Genomic DNA, 17,788 nt, shown 5'->3' on the forward strand with positions numbered 1-17,788 from the left:
CGTGATTTGAAGTTTTTAACGATACCATTTTTGCATTGATAGGACTTATTGATCGCTTTTTATTCATTTTTAAATGATATAAAAAGTGACCAAAAATGCACTATTTTGGACTTTGGAATTTTTTTGCGCGCACGCCATTGACCGAGCGGTTTCATTAATGATATATTTTTATCATTCGGAAATTTACGCACGCGGTGATACCATATATGTTTATTTTTATTTACAATGCGTTTTTTTTTTATGGGAAAAGGGGGGTGAGTCAAACTTTTAATAGGGGAGGAGTTAAATGATCTTTATTCACTTTTTTTTTTCACTTTTTTTTTGCAGTGTTATAGGTCCCATAGGGACCTATAACACTGCACACACTGATCTTCATCATTGATCACTGGTTTCTCATAGGAAACCAGTGATCGACGATTCTGCCGCATGACTGCTCATGCCTGGATCTCAGGCACTGAGTAGTCATTCGGCGATCGGACAGCGAGGAGGCAGGTAGGGGCCCTCCCGCTGTCCTTTAAGCGGTTTGGGATGCCGCGATTTCGCCGCAGCTATCCCGAACAGCTCACTGAGTTAACCGGCAACTTTCGCTTTCGCTTTTGAGCACGCGGCTAAAGGGTTAATAGCGCGCGGTGCCACGATCGGCGCTGCGCGCTATTAGAGGCGGGTCCCGGCTTCACTATGACGCCGGGCCCGCTGTGATATGATGCGGGGTTACCGTGTAACCCCGCGTTATATCAGGAGAGCAGGACCAAGGATGTACCAGTACGTCCTTGGTCCTTAAGGGGTTAATAAAGGAACCTTTTCTAAAGAGAAGACTGGTGAGTTGCCTATTCATTCTATTCCTTCATTGTCTTTTGATAATTTACAAATCTGTTTAACTTTCTGGCACCAGTTGATTTAAAAAAACAAAATGTTTTCCAGTGGAGTACCCCTTTAACTAAGACTCCTAAATCCATTTCCACGTCAGTCGTCCCAAGTGTGCTCCCATTTAATACATAATCCCAGCCCGGATTTTTCCTCCCCATGTGCATTACCTTACATTTATCAGTGTTTAACCTCATCTGCCACTTCCCAGCCCAAACCTCCAATCTATCCAGATCCATTTGTAATAGTGCACTGTCCTCTATAGTGTTTACCGCTTTACAGAGTTTAGTATCATCTGCAAAGATTGCTACTTTACTCTTCAACCCCTCTACAAGGTCATTAATAAATATATTAAATAGAACAGGACTGCTACACAGGAATCCTCACACAGGACGCGACAATATTTTTACTGCGGACCTAATGAAGGCGTGAGAACACGCCGAAACGTGTTGTCCAGTTGTACCTTTTATACAAACAAAATAAAAAGAATCCTGTGTACCTATTGGCATATCGACTATAATTTTCAGTAGCGCTTGGGAGACAGAACCCCCGTATTTTCTGCACTTCCTTTTCCTCTATAGCTCTTTCCGTCACCCAGCCCTGGGTAAAACGGACAAGGGGGAACAAAGCAGCAAGCTGTAATAGTCCACCCCACACCACTCCAGAGTCGTGCCATAAAACGCTGCAATACTCTTAGAGGTCAGTATCACTGCATAGGTGTGGTGGTGGGTCCTCTATATATCTCTTCTTTCAACCAAGAAGTATAAAACCTACTAGAGAGCGCCCCGCATTTTTTTTTTTTCCCTCCCTCTAATGTCTACTGTATTATATTATGATCACTATTTCCTAGGTGTCCTTCTACTTGCACAATAGTTACTCTGTCAGGTCTGTTGGTTAATATTAAGTCTAGTAGGACGCCCCCTCTGGTCGGGCCATGCACCATTTGGGACAGATAATTGTCTTTAGCTATAGTCAGAAACCTGTTTCCTTTATGAGATTCACAGGTCTCAGTCTCCCAGTTTATATCAGGATAGTTAAAGTCCCCCATTATTATCACCTCATTCTGATTTGCTGCCTTGTTTATTTGCTTCAGTAATTGATCTTCTGTCTCTTCCATTATGTTTGCTGGCTTATAGCAAACCCCTATCAGAATTTTGTTATTTTTATCTCCATAAATTTCTACCCATAATGCCTCCACATTATTATTTCCCTCCCATATATCCTCCCGCAGTGCGGCCTTCAGACTCAATTTCACATAAAGACAAACTCCTCCCCTTTCTGTTTTGTCCGACCCTTCCTGAATAGACTATAACCCTGTATGTTGACTGCCCAGTCACAGCTATCGTCCAACCAAGTCTCTGTTATACCCACTATGTCATAATTTTCCTCAGACATCAACCCCTCCTGTTCCTCTGTTTTATCGGACAGACTTCTGGCATTAGTCAACATGCAATCCAAAGGTGTATGTTTTTTCTTCCTATGAAGCCTATCCCCATTAACTATTCTAACCCCTCCCTCCGCTTCACCCCCAGGTACATTAATAAGTCCACCTCTCTATCTACACTATAGTCCCCCTCTATGTTGTAGGTTCCCTCCCCCCCCAGTCCCTAGTTTAAACACTCCTCCACCCTTCTAGCCATCTTCTTCCCAAGCACAGCTGCACCCTCCCAATTGAGGTGCAGCCCGTCACTACGGTAGAGCCGGTAACCGACAGCAAAGTCGGCCCAGTTGTCCATGAACCCAAACCCCTCCTTCCTACACCAGCTTCTGAGCCACTTATTTACCTCCCTAATCTCCTGCTGCCTCTCTGGTGTGGCTCGTGGTATAGGTAATATTTCAGAAAATATTACCTTGCAGGTCCTTGCCTTAAAGGAGTAGTCCAGTGGTGATTCAGTGGTGAGCAACTTATCCCCTATCCTAAGGATAGGGGATAAGTTGCAGATCGCGGGGGGTCCGACCCCTGGGGCCCCCCGCGATCTCCTGTACGGAGCCCCGACAGCCCGCTGGAAGGGGGCGTGTCGACCTCCGCACGAGGCGGCGGCCGACACGCCCCCTCAATACAACTCTATGGCAGAGCCGAAGCGCTGCCTTCGGCAATCTCCGGCTCTGCCATAGAGATGTATTGAGGGGGCGTGTCGGCCGCCGCCTCGTGCGGGGGTCGACACCCGCTATCTCAGCGGAGAGCCGGGGCCCCGTACAGAGAGATCGCAGGGGGCCCCAGCGGTCGGACCCCCCGCGATCTCAAACTTATCCCCTATCCTTAGGATAGGGGATAAGTTTTTCACCACTGGACTACCCCTTTAAGCTTGGGGCCCTGAAATAATTTATATGGACACTCCACCTACCTCTTATTTTGTCATTGGTTCCAATATGTACCATGACTGCTGGGTCCTCTCCAGCCCCACCCAGCAACCTGACAACCCTATCCACGATGTGCAGAACTCGAGCGCCAGGAAAACAACACACTGGCGATCCCGGTCTTTGTGACAGATCGCCCTGTCTGTCCCCCTAATAATTGAGTCTCCCACTACCGATACCTGTCTGGCCTGCCCTGCTCTCCTCCCTCCCTCCTTACTGGAGCAGACACTCCTCTGGCAGCCGGAGGCCGAGTCCTGCTTCAGTACTGCCAGCTCCAAAATGGCATCCCCCTCATCTGCCAACCGGGCAAACTTGATGGGGTGTGCCAGATCAGGACTAGCCTCCCTGACACTTTTCCCTCTACCCCGTTTTCTAACTGTAACCCAGCTAACTGCCTGACTGTCCTGCACCTCCGTCCCACTCTCCTCCCCCACTTCTACCCCAGAGAGTACTTGCTCAGTGAGGAGGAGACTCCTCTCCAAGTTGTCAATGCATCTCAGTGTTGCCAGTTGCTCCTCTAGATCCAGGATCTGGGCTTCCAAATGAACAACTCACACACATCTCACACAACAATATGCACCCTCAAACTGCTGTTCAAGGATTGCATACATTGTGCTTCCTCAACACTCAATACAATGTGCTTCCTCAACACTCAATACAATGATCTTCCTCAACACTGCCCCATTTGCGATGTTCCAACGAGATGGAATTTAACATTACACATGTTGGACTGTCTGTACCAGTAGCACAAAGTGGTAACAGATTATTCAATGCAGTAGACAGACAGCTTTTGGAGACACTATGGGGGAGATTTATCAAAACCTGTGCAGAGGAAAAGTTGCCCAGTTGCCCATAGCAACCAATCAGATCGCTTCTTTCATTTTGCAGAGGTCTTTTTAAAAATGAAAGACGAAATCTTATTGGTTGCCATGGGCAACTTTTCTTCTGGACATGTTTTGATAAATCTCCCCCTGTGACTTTTTAGTTCAGGCATTGGCAGCTAATCAAAGACACCAGTCGCATGCTTAGTCCTTTTGAAGAGGCTAGATGTGTCAGCAAGGATAAATCTTGTGGAATTAGTGATGTTATGCCACTGATATTCCTTCTGGAGAAAATAGTTGTTGTGATGATTGAGCAAGGGATGAATGAAGGTTCACATATGACTGGCAGTAGTATAGATGTTCTTTTTTTTATGTTGCACATATGCACATTATTGTTGTTGTTGTTGTCCCTTTATCCATATGATATACGCTAACTTGCCACTATATTAGGTACACAATTTGAATTCCCTAAAGGGCATTTAAGTGACTTCAAATGTGGCATGGTTGTAGTTGTCAAAAAATATATTGACCAACAGTTGTGTGGATAAAAATGCTTTGTAGATGTCAGAGGTCAGAGGAGAATGGACAGACTGGTTTGAGATGACAGAAAGGCATCTGTAACTTAAATAACTGCTTATTACAACCAAGATATGCAGAATACCATCTCTGAATGTACAACACATCGAACCTTGAAGTAGATGAGCTACAGCAGCAGGAGAACACACCGGGTACCACTCCTGTCAGCTAACAACAGGAAACAAACAACATTTTTGTACAGGCTCAGCTAAATTTGACAATGAGAAACTGGAAGAACAAGGTCTGAGGAGTCTTGATTTCTGCTGCAGCATTCAGATGGCAGGGTAAGAACTTGGCACAAACAACATGAAAGTATGGATTCAGTCTGCCTTGTATCAAAGGTTTAGGCTGGTGAAGGTGGTGGTGGAATGGTGTGGGGGACAATTGCTTGGCACAGATTGAGCCCCATTGTACCTATTGAGCATCATGTAAATGTGAAAACCTACCTGAGTATTGTTGCTTACCATGAATATGACCTCAGTGTACCCATCTTCTGGTGGATACTTTCAGCAGGATAATGTGCCATATCACAAACCTCACACAATTTCAAACTGATTTCTTGAACATGACAATGAGTTCATTGTTCTCCAATGGCCTCCACAATCACCAGATCTCAATCCTTTGGGATGAAGCAGAAGAATTGCATCATGAATGTGCATGGATGGCATTATGCCATCATGCCCATATGGACCAAAATCTCTGAGAATGGTTCCAGCACCTTGTGGAGTATGCCACAAAGAATGAAGGCAGTTCTGAAGGCAAAAGGTGGGTCAATCCTGGTACTAGCAATGTGAACATAGAAAGAAAGATATGAGTGAGATAGCATTCTGAAAGTTTCCACACCCTTTCACTTTTTCACATTTTGTTATGTGCTAAAATAAAAATATGATCTCATTTTCCCCAACATTCTATACTCAATGACAAAGTAAAAACAGAATTTTAGAAATTTGCAACAAAACAAGAAACAAGGTTATCTAGTTTGATGAAACCACAATTACACTTTCTAGCCTCAAAACTAATTGTCATATCTGTAGGAAACCAGGCACTACTCTTCACCTGCCCAATACCATCCTTACAGTTAAGCATGGGGGTAACAGCATCATGCTGTGGGGCTGTTTTTTAGGGACTGGGACAAGAAGTCTGGTTAGAGTTAAGGAAAAGATGAATGAAGCAAAGTACAGAGAAATTCTTAATAAATACCTGATCTAGAGTGACCTGGACCTCAGACTGGACCACCTTTTGCTTCTAACAAGAACCTACATACACAGCCAAAACAACACAGGAGTGGCTTAGGGACAACTCTGTGAGTGGCCCAGCCAGATCCCTGACTTGAACTCAGTCAAACAACTCTGAAAAGGCCCAAAAATGGCTTCCACAGACGATCCCCATCTAACCTGAAAGAGAGGACTTCCTTAGAATAATAGCAAAGAATCCCCATATCTAGGTGTGGAAACCTTGTGGCATCATACACAAAAAGACTGGAGGCTGTTATCACTGCCAAAGGCTGTTTAACTAAGTACTGAGTAAAGGGTCTGAATACTTATGTCACTGCAATAATTTCCGTTTTAGTAAATTAACATAGATGGCTAACATTCTGCTTTCCTTTGTCATTATGGCGTATTGAGTACAGAACAGTTGGGGAAAACTAGATTTTTTTTTTTTATTTTAGCACAAGGAGCAACATAATAAAAGTCTAAAGACTTTTATGTACTTTATGTATATATGTACTGTAGGAAAAGCAGAGCCCAAATCTTTCCCCCAGGTAGCTGTCAGCAACTATTAACCAATGGCTGTAACGGCTTCCTGTTGTCATTATAGCTGTTGGGTAAGAGTTGTTGTTGGCATAGGGAGGGAAGGGGCTCTGGCAGAACTCCTCTGGCGCCCCCTGACTAGGGCAGGGTAATGTGCTCTGTATGCACCCTGTGTGATCTCACACCCCTTACACCAACCTAGGACACAGAACATACATATAAACATATCTGTTAAATATGCTACTTGCATGGTATACATTTAGATTTTAGCAACAGTGTTACTTTAAGTCCTTGTGTGTGTTGGTCAGTATACACATGCTGTTTTCTTATCCCAAGGCCAGCATGTTCAGTAAAAATAAAAGCCATTTTCTTTGGTACATCTTAATACAACTCGAGACTCCTTAAAAGTAATTACATTTCAGGTGGAAAGTATATCCCGCTAAGAAGAAGTCCTGGCTGTAACTGTGCTGCTCAGAGCGTGAGAGCGCTAGTCACTTTATCTGACAGCAGATCGATAGTATGATGAACGATAGGTAATTGGGATTAGGATCTCATTTTTCTGTTTCACAGGAATATGGCATTTTTCTACTGTAATCTAGCTCTCGCTGCAGACAGCGCATATATTAAAAAGGCATTTGGGGAAATCAAAAATTTCCATGTTCTTGCACCATTGAAGATCTCTAAAGGGAAATTATTGGTATTCAGATCATATTTAAAGTGTAAAAAATAATGTAATGCGCCTAATGTAAAACATCAACATTCTCTATACTAATGACAAGTATAGTTACATTTTTCTAGAACATCATCCCACATCATCCCAATTCATCAACATTATAAAAAATATATAACCACCTTGTTTTCTTGCCACAAACTATGTATGCAACATTGTGCAAAATGTCTTTAGCTGTATAATATTAGTCATTTTTAGGCCCTGTCCACACTACTGTTTGGCTTCCTTTGGAGCATCCATCAATAGTTCCACCTGATTTGAAGCGAAGGAAAAGTGCAGCATACTGTGATATTCCTTCCACCAAAGGGACAGACACAATGGCAGAACCTGACGGACCCGAGTGTATGGGGTCCATCAAGCACAATTGGTGACAATCAGATAATGGCTCCAGCACTGCCATCATGGCTTCTCTTGTAATGGAATCTATAAGATTGTAATCTCAAACATTTAAACCCGAACCCCCTAAATAACCAGGGGCATTCAATGAACAACAATTTTAGCACAAGTGCAAGTAAAGTAATTATAAGGCCGGGTTTGCATTACGGAATTCCGTTTAGAAGTTCTGATCGGAAATTACACCAGAACATTAAACTCGTTGATGTTCTGGCAGATCTCGGCTCCGCAGACATTGCCATCTATGGGGATGACAATGTCTGTGCCGTCCTAGTGCCAAGTGACTCGCTGCCCACACTTGGAGTCTCTGGACAGATTTCATCCGTCCGAAGATTTTGCAGTGTTTAAAGTGTTCAAAATGTTTTTCTTGGGTAGTTTTAAGGGATATTTGACCCTGTCTATACATTATTTTCTTTTGTTCTTAGAACAGGTCTGTTGGAAACCCCACTGTGTACCCACACATTTATATAGACATATCAGAACTTTTTATAGGTGTATCTGGGCCCCTGTTTAGAATAAAGCTGCTAAAGCACTTATATCACTTATACATATGACTATAAAGCAAGTATATCTGCCATCTTCAGGTCCCCCTATTACTTTCCAAGCCAACAGGCTACTATGATGACAAGTATTTTAAAGTTATTGTATTGCCTAGCTGATACCTTTTTACCGATTAAAGCACATAATAAACCTCATTTTATTCTAATCTGTTTCTATTTTCTCACAGTAATTGTTTTATTTTATTTTTGTACGTTTTTATGGGGGCAGCCATTTTGCCTGAACTGTTTTTAATAGCATTTAGAGTTTATCCCCATGGACATAGACACAATGGTTTGGAACAAGCCCTATTAACTAGAATGGAAGCATTTTTAGGCATGCTCTGTGATCTGTGCAGAGGTCAGTCTACAGGGAGGGGGAGGCTAAGATGTGAGCTTCAGCTATTGTAAGTAGATAGATGTCTTATTTATCTACTGCTATCACCATTCACTGTAATCCTGTCTATGATGATAAGGAGGACATTGCTGGTAAAAGATCTGTACAGTTTATTATTAGGCCTGGTGTATGCCAGGATTGCTTTATTTTGTTAATCTGCGTCCCCCAAAAAAACAGAAAAAAACCAATGATAAAGTCATATGCGTCCCAAAATGGTCCTATAAAAAGTACAACTTGTACCGCAAAAAACAAGCCTCCATATAGATATGTTGACTGAAAAAAATTTATATATTGTTCCTGTAAGGTGACAATGGAAAAAAACCTAAAATAAATAAATAAATAGCTTGGTCATGAAATTTTTATAATTTTTTTTTATCTATGAATGTTTATTTTGTCTATTATGCCTTTGGGTTATTTGATTGGTTCACTATACTGTCAAATCCACAGCATGCTCATTGTTTTGTAGGAAATGCCACAGATTTTCACAGCGGAATTCACCCCTATATATATATATATATATATATATATATATATATATCCACCACAAAGGTTTGGATTTACTCAACGGCCACAGAATTGGAAATAGTCTAGGGAAATGGGGAGTTTCTCTAGGTAAGGATAAGTTTGTTGGTGGGGGTGCTGAAAAAGTGAGGAGACAAAAATGTCAGGGCTGCAAACTCTGCATACAAAAATCAAGGACGACGTTTTAGAAGTTGGCACTACTGTAACCAGCAAAGAAACCTAAAGTATAGTTTAAAAATAAAATCTTGAGAAAAAATTAAACCAACACAAAATAAATCTACACTGTGCATAAACGTTCTAGTCAATTCAAAACTGTGCAATACAATATGGTGAATATTGCACTGGTCCAAATGGAAGCAGAGCTCATATATAAAATAAGCAAGTATAGAGCAACCCTTGCTGCCTGACTTCTGCAGCCAATTTCATTTTTATTTGTTTATATATATTATCCCATAGCCCTGCAGCAAGACTGCCGCTTTAATCATTGTGGTGCATGTGCACTTCCTTTGGGACAGGGATGCCGACTGGGCTATAAGCTATTTCACATCCAGGAAACCTGCTCAGCAACGCTCTGCCAGTTTTCTTTGTAATGAAAAAGTTCAGGAGTCACAGGGAGGCCAGCAATGGGATTTATATGCCATTGCCAGCCCCAGACAGGAAAACGGAACTATAAACATTTCATTGAGCTGTAACATACCCGCATAGAGAATAGGACCCCATAGGGAATTGTGTGGAAAACAGTTTGTATAAGGAAGTTCCCGTTAATCCATTTCACACTGGAGCAGTCTGCTACATGTAATAATGAGTAAGGTGTTTAAGCCTTAGCCTAAAGATTTTAGGTGAAAATATAAGAGCAGCACACTTACAAATATATCATCTTTGCAGTTTAAAGGTAATGAGTCACCAAGATTTTGTTTTTAATGATTAGAAACTAATACTGAAAAATGTTTCTTTTTCTAATCTGTCTTTATTTTCGAATTGCGATTTTTTTTTATAGATTATTATGAGGAAAGCTATATTGCCTGAGCTTTCTGCACAGCAAGTAGAGAAATGCTTTACACCAGCCCCATTGACTTATAAAACAATAGGCTGGAGCTTACCCTATTCCCTTCTGTGAGGAGTTTTCTCGGCATGCTCTGTGACCTGGGTAATTCTGCAGGGATGTAGGGGAGAGGTTGAGTTCAGACCAACATCTATTGGTGAATAGAGTGATCCAGTCTTAACTAATCTTTCTTGTGACGATAAGGAAGAGACCAGAGCCGACCCTAGGTTAGATGACAACCTGTGTGGAATGTCTTTTTTGGTGTCCCCCTCCTTTGCCTCCACTGTAGGGTTTTAAAGGACGATAGGTGACAAGTATCTGTTGAATGTCTGTTTTGTCTATATTTGGGCACAAGGGACGCCTATCCTCAAAATTAGTGAGATAGATAGATATGACTTAAATAGATAGATTGAGAGAAAAGGCTGAATCACTGCTGTTTTCACAGGAGTAATTAAACGAACACAATTTAGACTTTTTTAATTCGGATTGAGATAGATCAATAGATATGAGATGGATAGATAGATAAATATTCTCTGAATGCAGCCAGGGAATAGGGAACAGGCTAAGGAGTTGAGCCTGCTTCATATGTGGTGGGTACCAGCTGTATATACAGCCGACACTTTCTGGCAGCTCCTAGGATCCGACTTTAGCCAGATCCCGATAGTTAACCCTCTACATGCCACGGTTAAGTTTGTGAAAGTTGCCATGGTGAAAAATAAGCAAAGTCCCATTGACTCCAAAATAATACCAATAAAAATTACAGATCATGGCACAAAAAATGAACAATAAGTCAGGTTTGTCGATAAAAAATTAAGAAGTTATACTAGTCAGAATAGGGGGGGGGGGCTCTTAAACCCAAGGAGGAAAATCAAAATTGGAAACACAAAAATTGTCCCAGTCCCGAAAGGGTTAACTGTCATGATCAGGGGGCAGGGAGAAGTGCGCCCTAAGCTGTTCTTAGAGACACTCCTTCTTCCCATCCACCCTAAATGATGGATCGAAAACTGGGCACCGGTCCCTGCCTGCGCTAAGGTGCAATGGCGTAAAGGTCAACAAAATAAACAGAAAAGTACATGTTGGAGACTAGTCAGGATCTACAAAACGGGAAAACAATAACCAGCAAACAGATAAACCAGCAGGAAATAGCATACTAACATACAGTTAAGAAACCGGAATCAAGATAAACAGCAGATATGAAAATATGAACAAGACTAGAAATTGGAATAAGTATACAGCAGACAAAACCAGGAGATGCAGGGGATGAACAGATGAACTGAATGTGAGAACACTAAATGGGTTAGGAAATATAGAACACTGTTCACGCTGGACTCAGAACAAAAAACAAAAAGACACACCACTCCAAACATGGAGGGACATAAATACCAAAGCCAAATAGACTCCTAGCCAGCAGGCACTCTCCACTGAGTGATAAGGGTACTGGCCTAGAAGGAAACAGAAATACTAAATACAAGTAAACACGGGTACAGGACTAATATAATGCACAGTTGTCACGATGCCGGCTGGCAGGTAGTGGATCCTCTGTGCCAGAGAGGGATTGGCGTGGACCGTGCTAGTGGACCGGTTCTAAGCCACTACTGGTTTTCACCAGAGCCCGCCGCAAAGCGGGATGGTCTTGCTGCGGCGGTAGTGACCAGGTCGTATCCACTAGCAACGGCTCACCTCTCTGGCTGCTGAAGATAGGCGCGGTACAAGGGAGTAGGCAAAAGCAAGGTCGGACGTAGCAGAAGGTCGGGGCAGGCAGCAAGGATCGTAGTCAGGGGCAACGGCAGAAGGTCTGGAAACACAGGCAAGGAACACACAAGGAACGCTTTCACTGGCACTAAGGCAACAAGATCCGGCGAGGGAGTGAAGGGGAAGTGAGGTGATATAGGGAAGTGCACAGGTGAAAACACTAATTGGAACCACTGCGCCAATCAGCGGCGCAGTGGCCCTTTAAATCGCAGAGACCCGGCGCGCGCGCGCCCTAGGGAGCGGGGCCGCGCGCGCCGGGACAGAACAGACGGAGAGCGAGTCAGGTAGGGGAGCCGGGGTGCGCATCGCGAGCGGGCGCTACCCGCATCGCGAATCGCATCCCGGCTGGCAGCGGAATCGCAGCGCCCCGGGTCAGAGGACGTGACCGGAGCGCTGCCGCGGGGAGAGTGAAGCGAGCGCTCCGGGGAGGAGCGGGGACCCGGAGCGCTCGGCGTAACAGTACCCCCCCCCTTGGGTCTCCCCCTCTTCTTAGAGCCTGAGAACCTGAGGAGCAGACTTTTGTCTAGGATGTTGTCCTCAGGTTCCCAGGATCTCTCTTCAGGACCACAACCCTCCCAGTCCACTAAAAAAAAATTTCTCCCTCTGACCTTTTTGGCAGCTAAAATTTCTTTGACCGAGAAGATGTCCGAGGAGCCGGAAACAGGAGTGGGAGGAACAGACTTGGGAGAAAAACGGTTGAGGATGAGTGGTTTGAGAAGAGAGGCGTGAAAGGCATTAGGGATACGAAGAGAGGGAGGAAGAAGAAGTTTATAAGAGACAGGATTAATTTGACACAAAATTTTGAAAGGACCAAGATAGCGTGGTCCCAACTTGTAGCTAGGGACACGGAAGCGGACATATTTAGCGGAGAGCCATACCTTGTCTCCAGGGGAAAAAACGGGGGGAGCTCTTCTTTTCTTATCCGCGAACTTCTTCATGCGTGATGAAGCCTGTAAGAGAGAATTTTGGGTCTCTCTCCATATGATGGAAAGGTCACGAGAAATTTCATCCACAGCGGGCAGACCAGAGGGCAAGGGAGTAGGGAGGGGAGGAAGAGGGTGACGGCCGTACACCACGAAAAATGGGGATTTGGAGGAAGACTCAGAGACCCTGAAGTTATACGAGAATTCGGCCCATGGGAGGAGATCTGCCCAGTCATCCTGGCGGGAGGAAACAAAATGTCGCAAATAATCACCCAAGATCTGGTTAATCCTTTCTACTTGTCCATTGGACTGGGGATGATATGCAGAAGAAAAATTTAATTTAATCTTGAGTTGTTTACAGAGAGCCCTCCAGAATTTAGACACGAATTGGACGCCTCTATCCGAGACAATCTGCGTAGGCAATCCGTGAAGACGAAAAATGTGTACAAAAAATTGTTTAGCCAACTGAGGCGCAGAAGGAAGACCAGGAAGAGGGATGAAATGTGCCATTTTGGAGAATCGATCAACGACCACCCAAATAACAGTGTTGCCACGGGAAGGGGGTAAATCAGTAATAAAATCCATACCAATCAGAGACCAAGGCTGTTCGGGGACAGGCAGAGGATGAAGAAAACCAGCGGGCTTCTGGCGAGGAGTCTTATCCCGGGCACAGATAGTGCAGGCTCGCACAAAGTCCACAACATCCGTCTCCAGAGTCGGCCACCAATAGAAGCGGGAGATGAGTTGCACAGATTTCTTGATACCCGCATGACCTGCGAGATGGGAGGAGTGACCCCATTTGAGGATTCCGAGGCGTTGGCGAGGAGAAACAAAGGTCTTTCCTGGAGGAGTCTGCCTGATGGAGGCAGGAGAAGTGGAGATCAGGCAGTCAGGTGGAATGATGTGTTGCGGAGAGAGTTCAACTTCTGAGGCATCCGAGGAACGAGAGAGAGCATCGGCCCTAATGTTCTTATCGGCAGGACGAAAGTGAATCTCGAAATTAAATCGGGCAAAGAACAGAGACCACCGGGCCTGGCGAGGATTCAGCCGTTGGGCAGACTGGAGGTAGGAGAGGTTCTTGTGGTCGGTGTAGATAATAACAGGAGAACTTGATCCCTCCAGCAGATGCCTCCATTCCTCAAGTGCTAATTTAATGGCTAGAAGCTCTCGATCCCCGATGGAGTAGTTCCTCTCCGCTGGAGAGAAGGTCCTAGAGAAAAAACCACAAGTGACAGCATGCCCGGAAGAATTTTTTTGTAGAAGAACAGCTCCAGCTCCCACTGAGGAGGCATCAACCTCCAATAGGAAGGGTTTGGAAGGGTCAGGTCTGGAGAGGACGGGAGCCGAAGAAAAGGCAGACTTGAGTCGTTTAAAGGCGTCTTCTGCTTGAGGAGGCCAGGACTTGGGATCAGCATTTTTTTTGGTTAAAGCCACGATAGGAGCCACAATGGTAGAAAAATGTGGAATAAATTGCCTGTAATAATTGGCGAACCCCAAAAAGCGTTGGATAGCACGGAGTCCGGAGGGGCGTGGCCAATCTAAGACGGCAGAGAGTTTGTCTGGATCCATCTGTAGTCCCTGGCCAGAGACCAAATATCCTAGAAAAGGAAGAGATTGGCATTCAAACAGACATTTCTCAATTTTGGCATAGAGTTGGTTGTCACGAAGTCTCTGAAGAACCATACGGACATGCTGGCGGTGTTCTTCTAGATTGGCAGAAAAAATTAGGATATCGTCCAGATATACAACAACACAGGAGTATAACAGATCACGAAAAATTTCATTGACAAAGTCTTGGAAGACGGCAGGGGCGTTGCACAGTCCAAAGGGCATGACCAGATACTCAAAGTGTCCATCTCTGGTGTTAAATGCCGTTTTCCACTCGTCCCCCTCTCTGATGCGGATGAGGTTATAGGCGCCTCTTAAGTCCAATTTAGTGAAGATGTGGGCACCTTGGAGGCGATCAAAGAGTTCAGAGATGAGGGGTAAGGGGTAGCGGTTCTTAACCGTGATTTTATTAAGACCGCGGTAGTCAATGCAAGGACGTAGGGAGCCATCCTTTTTGGACACAAAGAAAAATCCGGCTCCGGCAGGAGAGGAGGATTTACGGATAAAGCCCTTTTTTAGATTCTCCTGGACGTATTCGGACATGGCAAGAGTCTCTGGGGCAGAGAGAGGATAAATTCTGCCCCGGGGTGGAGTAGTGCCCGGGAGGAGGTCGATAGGGCAATCATAAGGCCTGTGAGGAGGTAGAGTCTCAGCTTGTTTTTTGCAGAAAACATCCGCGAAGTCCATATAGGCCTTAGGGAGACCGGTTACTGGAGGAACCACAGAGTTACGGCAAGGGTTACTGGGAACCGGTTTTAGACAGTTCTTGGAACAAGAGGACCCCCAACTCTTGATCTCCCCAGTGGACCAATCCAGGGTAGGGGAATGAAGTTGAAGCCAGGGAAGTCCAAGGAGAATTTCCGAGGTGCAATTGGGGAGGACCAAAAGTTCAATCCTCTCATGATGAGATCCGATGCTCATAAGAAGGGGCTCCGTGCGGAAACGTATGGTACAGTCCAATCTTTCATTATTTACACAATTGATGTAGAGGGGTCTGGCGAGACTGGTCACCGGGATGTTGAACCTGTTGACGAGAGAGGCCAAAATAAAATTTCCTGCAGATCCAGAGTCCAAGAAGGCCACTGTAGAGAAGGAGAAGGCAGAGGCAGACATCCGCACAGGCACAGTAAGACGTGGAGAAGCTGAGTAGACATCAAGGACTGTCTCACCTTTGTGCGGAGTCAGCGTACGTCTTTCCAGGCGGGGAGGACGGATAGGACAATCTCTCAGGAAGTGTTCGGTACTAGCACAGTACAGGCAGAGGTTCTCCATACGGCGTTGTGTCCTCTCTTGAGGTGTCAGGCGAGACCGGTCGACCTGCATAGCCTCCACGGCGGGAGGCACAGGAACAGATTGCAGGGGACCAGAGGAGAGAGGAGCCGAGGAGAAGAAACGCCTCGTGCGAACAGAGTCCATATCTTGGCGGAGTTCCTGACGCCTTTCGGAAAAACGCATGTCAATGCGAGTGGCTAGGTGAATAAGTTCATGTAGATTAGCAGGAATTTCTCGTGCGGCCAGAACATCTTTAATGTTGCTGGATAGGCCTTTTTTGAAGGTCGCGCAGAGGGCCTCATTATTCCAGGACAATTCTGAAGCAAGAGTACGGAATTGTACGGCATACTCGCCAACGGAAGAATTACCCTGGACCAGGTTCAACAGGGCAGTCTCAGCAGAAGAGGCTCGGGCAGGTTCCTCAAAGACACTTCGGATTTCCGAGAAGAAGGAGTGTACAGAGGCAGTGACGGGGTCATTGCGGTCCCAGAGCGGTGTGGCCCATGACAGGGCTTTTCCGGACAGAAGGCTGACTACGAAAGCCACCTTAGACCTTTCAGTGGGAAACAGGTCCGACATCATCTCCAGATGCAGGGAACATTGGGAAAGAAAGCCACGGCAAAACTTAGAGTCCCCATCAAATTTATCCGGCAAGGATAAGCGTATCCCAGGAGCGGCCACTCGCTGCGGAGGAGGTGCAGGAGCTGGCGGAGGAGATGACTGCTGAAGCTGTGGTAGTAACTGTTGTAGCATAACGGTCAGTTGAGACAGCTGTTGGCCTTGTTGCGCTATCTGTTGTGACTGCTGGGCGACCACCGTGGTGAGGTCAGCGACAACTGGCAGAGGAACTTCAGCGGGATCCATGGCCGGATCTACTGTCACGATGCCGGCTGGCAGGTAGTGGATCCTCTGTGCCAGAGAGGGATTGGCGTGGACCGTGCTAGTGGACCGGTTCTAAGCCACTACTGGTTTTCACCAGAGCCCGCCGCAAAGCGGGATGGTCTTGCTGCGGCGGTAGTGACCAGGTCGTATCCACTAGCAACGGCTCACCTCTCTGGCTGCTGAAGATAGGCGCGGTACAAGGGAGTAGGCAAAAGCAAGGTCGGACGTAGCAGAAGGTCGGGGCAGGCAGCAAGGATCGTAGTCAGGGGCAACGGCAGAAGGTCTGGAAACACAGGCAAGGAACACACAAGGAACGCTTTCACTGGCACTAAGGCAACAAGATCCGGCGAGGGAGTGAAGGGGAAGTGAGGTGATATAGGGAAGTGCACAGGTGAAAACACTAATTGGAACCACTGCGCCAATCAGCGGCGCAGTGGCCCTTTAAATCGCAGAGACCCGGCGCGCGCGCGCCCTAGGGAGCGGGGCCGCGCGCGCCGGGACAGAACAGACGGAGAGCGAGTCAGGTAGGGGAGCCGGGGTGCGCATCGCGAGCGGGCGCTACCCGCATCGCGAATCGCATCCCGGCTGGCAGCGGAATCGCAGCGCCCCGGGTCAGAGGACGTGACCGGAGCGCTGCCGCGGGGAGAGTGAAGCGAGCGCTCCGGGGAGGAGCGGGGACCCGGAGCGCTCGGCGTAACAACAGTGTGAACACAGACTAGGATATAACACAAGATAAATGCCGAACGAACATACATGAATACTAAAACCCAACAAATGAGCTAAAACGAATCATGCTAAAATCATAAACAGGAATAATAACCATGGTTAAAACTTTGATAAATACTAAGACAGACAAGAGCAAGGTCCAAGATAAAAGAGTCATGGTCAGAGTAAAACACTAATCAACAGCAGCTAGTTCCAGCAGAGCTTGGGTTTACAAAACATAGGGAATAACTAGCTAATCACAGGGTATACAACTGATGGGGATCCCCATGATCTTAAGAACAGGGACCCAAGTCTCCTGTTAGAAAGGAGAAGTTCCATTAATTCTCTAGGGAAACCACAGAGAATGGAGGGAGGAGGGGCGTATAGGTGTAAAGGTGTACATGAGGGGTGCAAAAAGGTGTACATGGGTGACAGGTGTGTAGAGGAGTGTGCATGGGTGACAGTTGTGTAGAGGAGTGTACATGGGTGACAGAGGGGTGAAGAGGAGTGTAAATGGGTGACAGATGTGTGGAGGAGTGTACATGGGTGAAAGAGGGGTGTAGACAGTGGTGACAGAGGAGAGAGGGTGCACTACCTCAATTAAGCAGAGCTGAGCTGGGAAGAATCAGTGTCCTGGGTAGAATCAGGCGCTAGAC

This window comes from Hyla sarda, chromosome 2 (genome assembly GCF_029499605.1).
Source record: "Hyla sarda isolate aHylSar1 chromosome 2, aHylSar1.hap1, whole genome shotgun sequence".
Classification (NCBI taxonomy): domain Eukaryota; kingdom Metazoa; phylum Chordata; class Amphibia; order Anura; family Hylidae; genus Hyla; species Hyla sarda.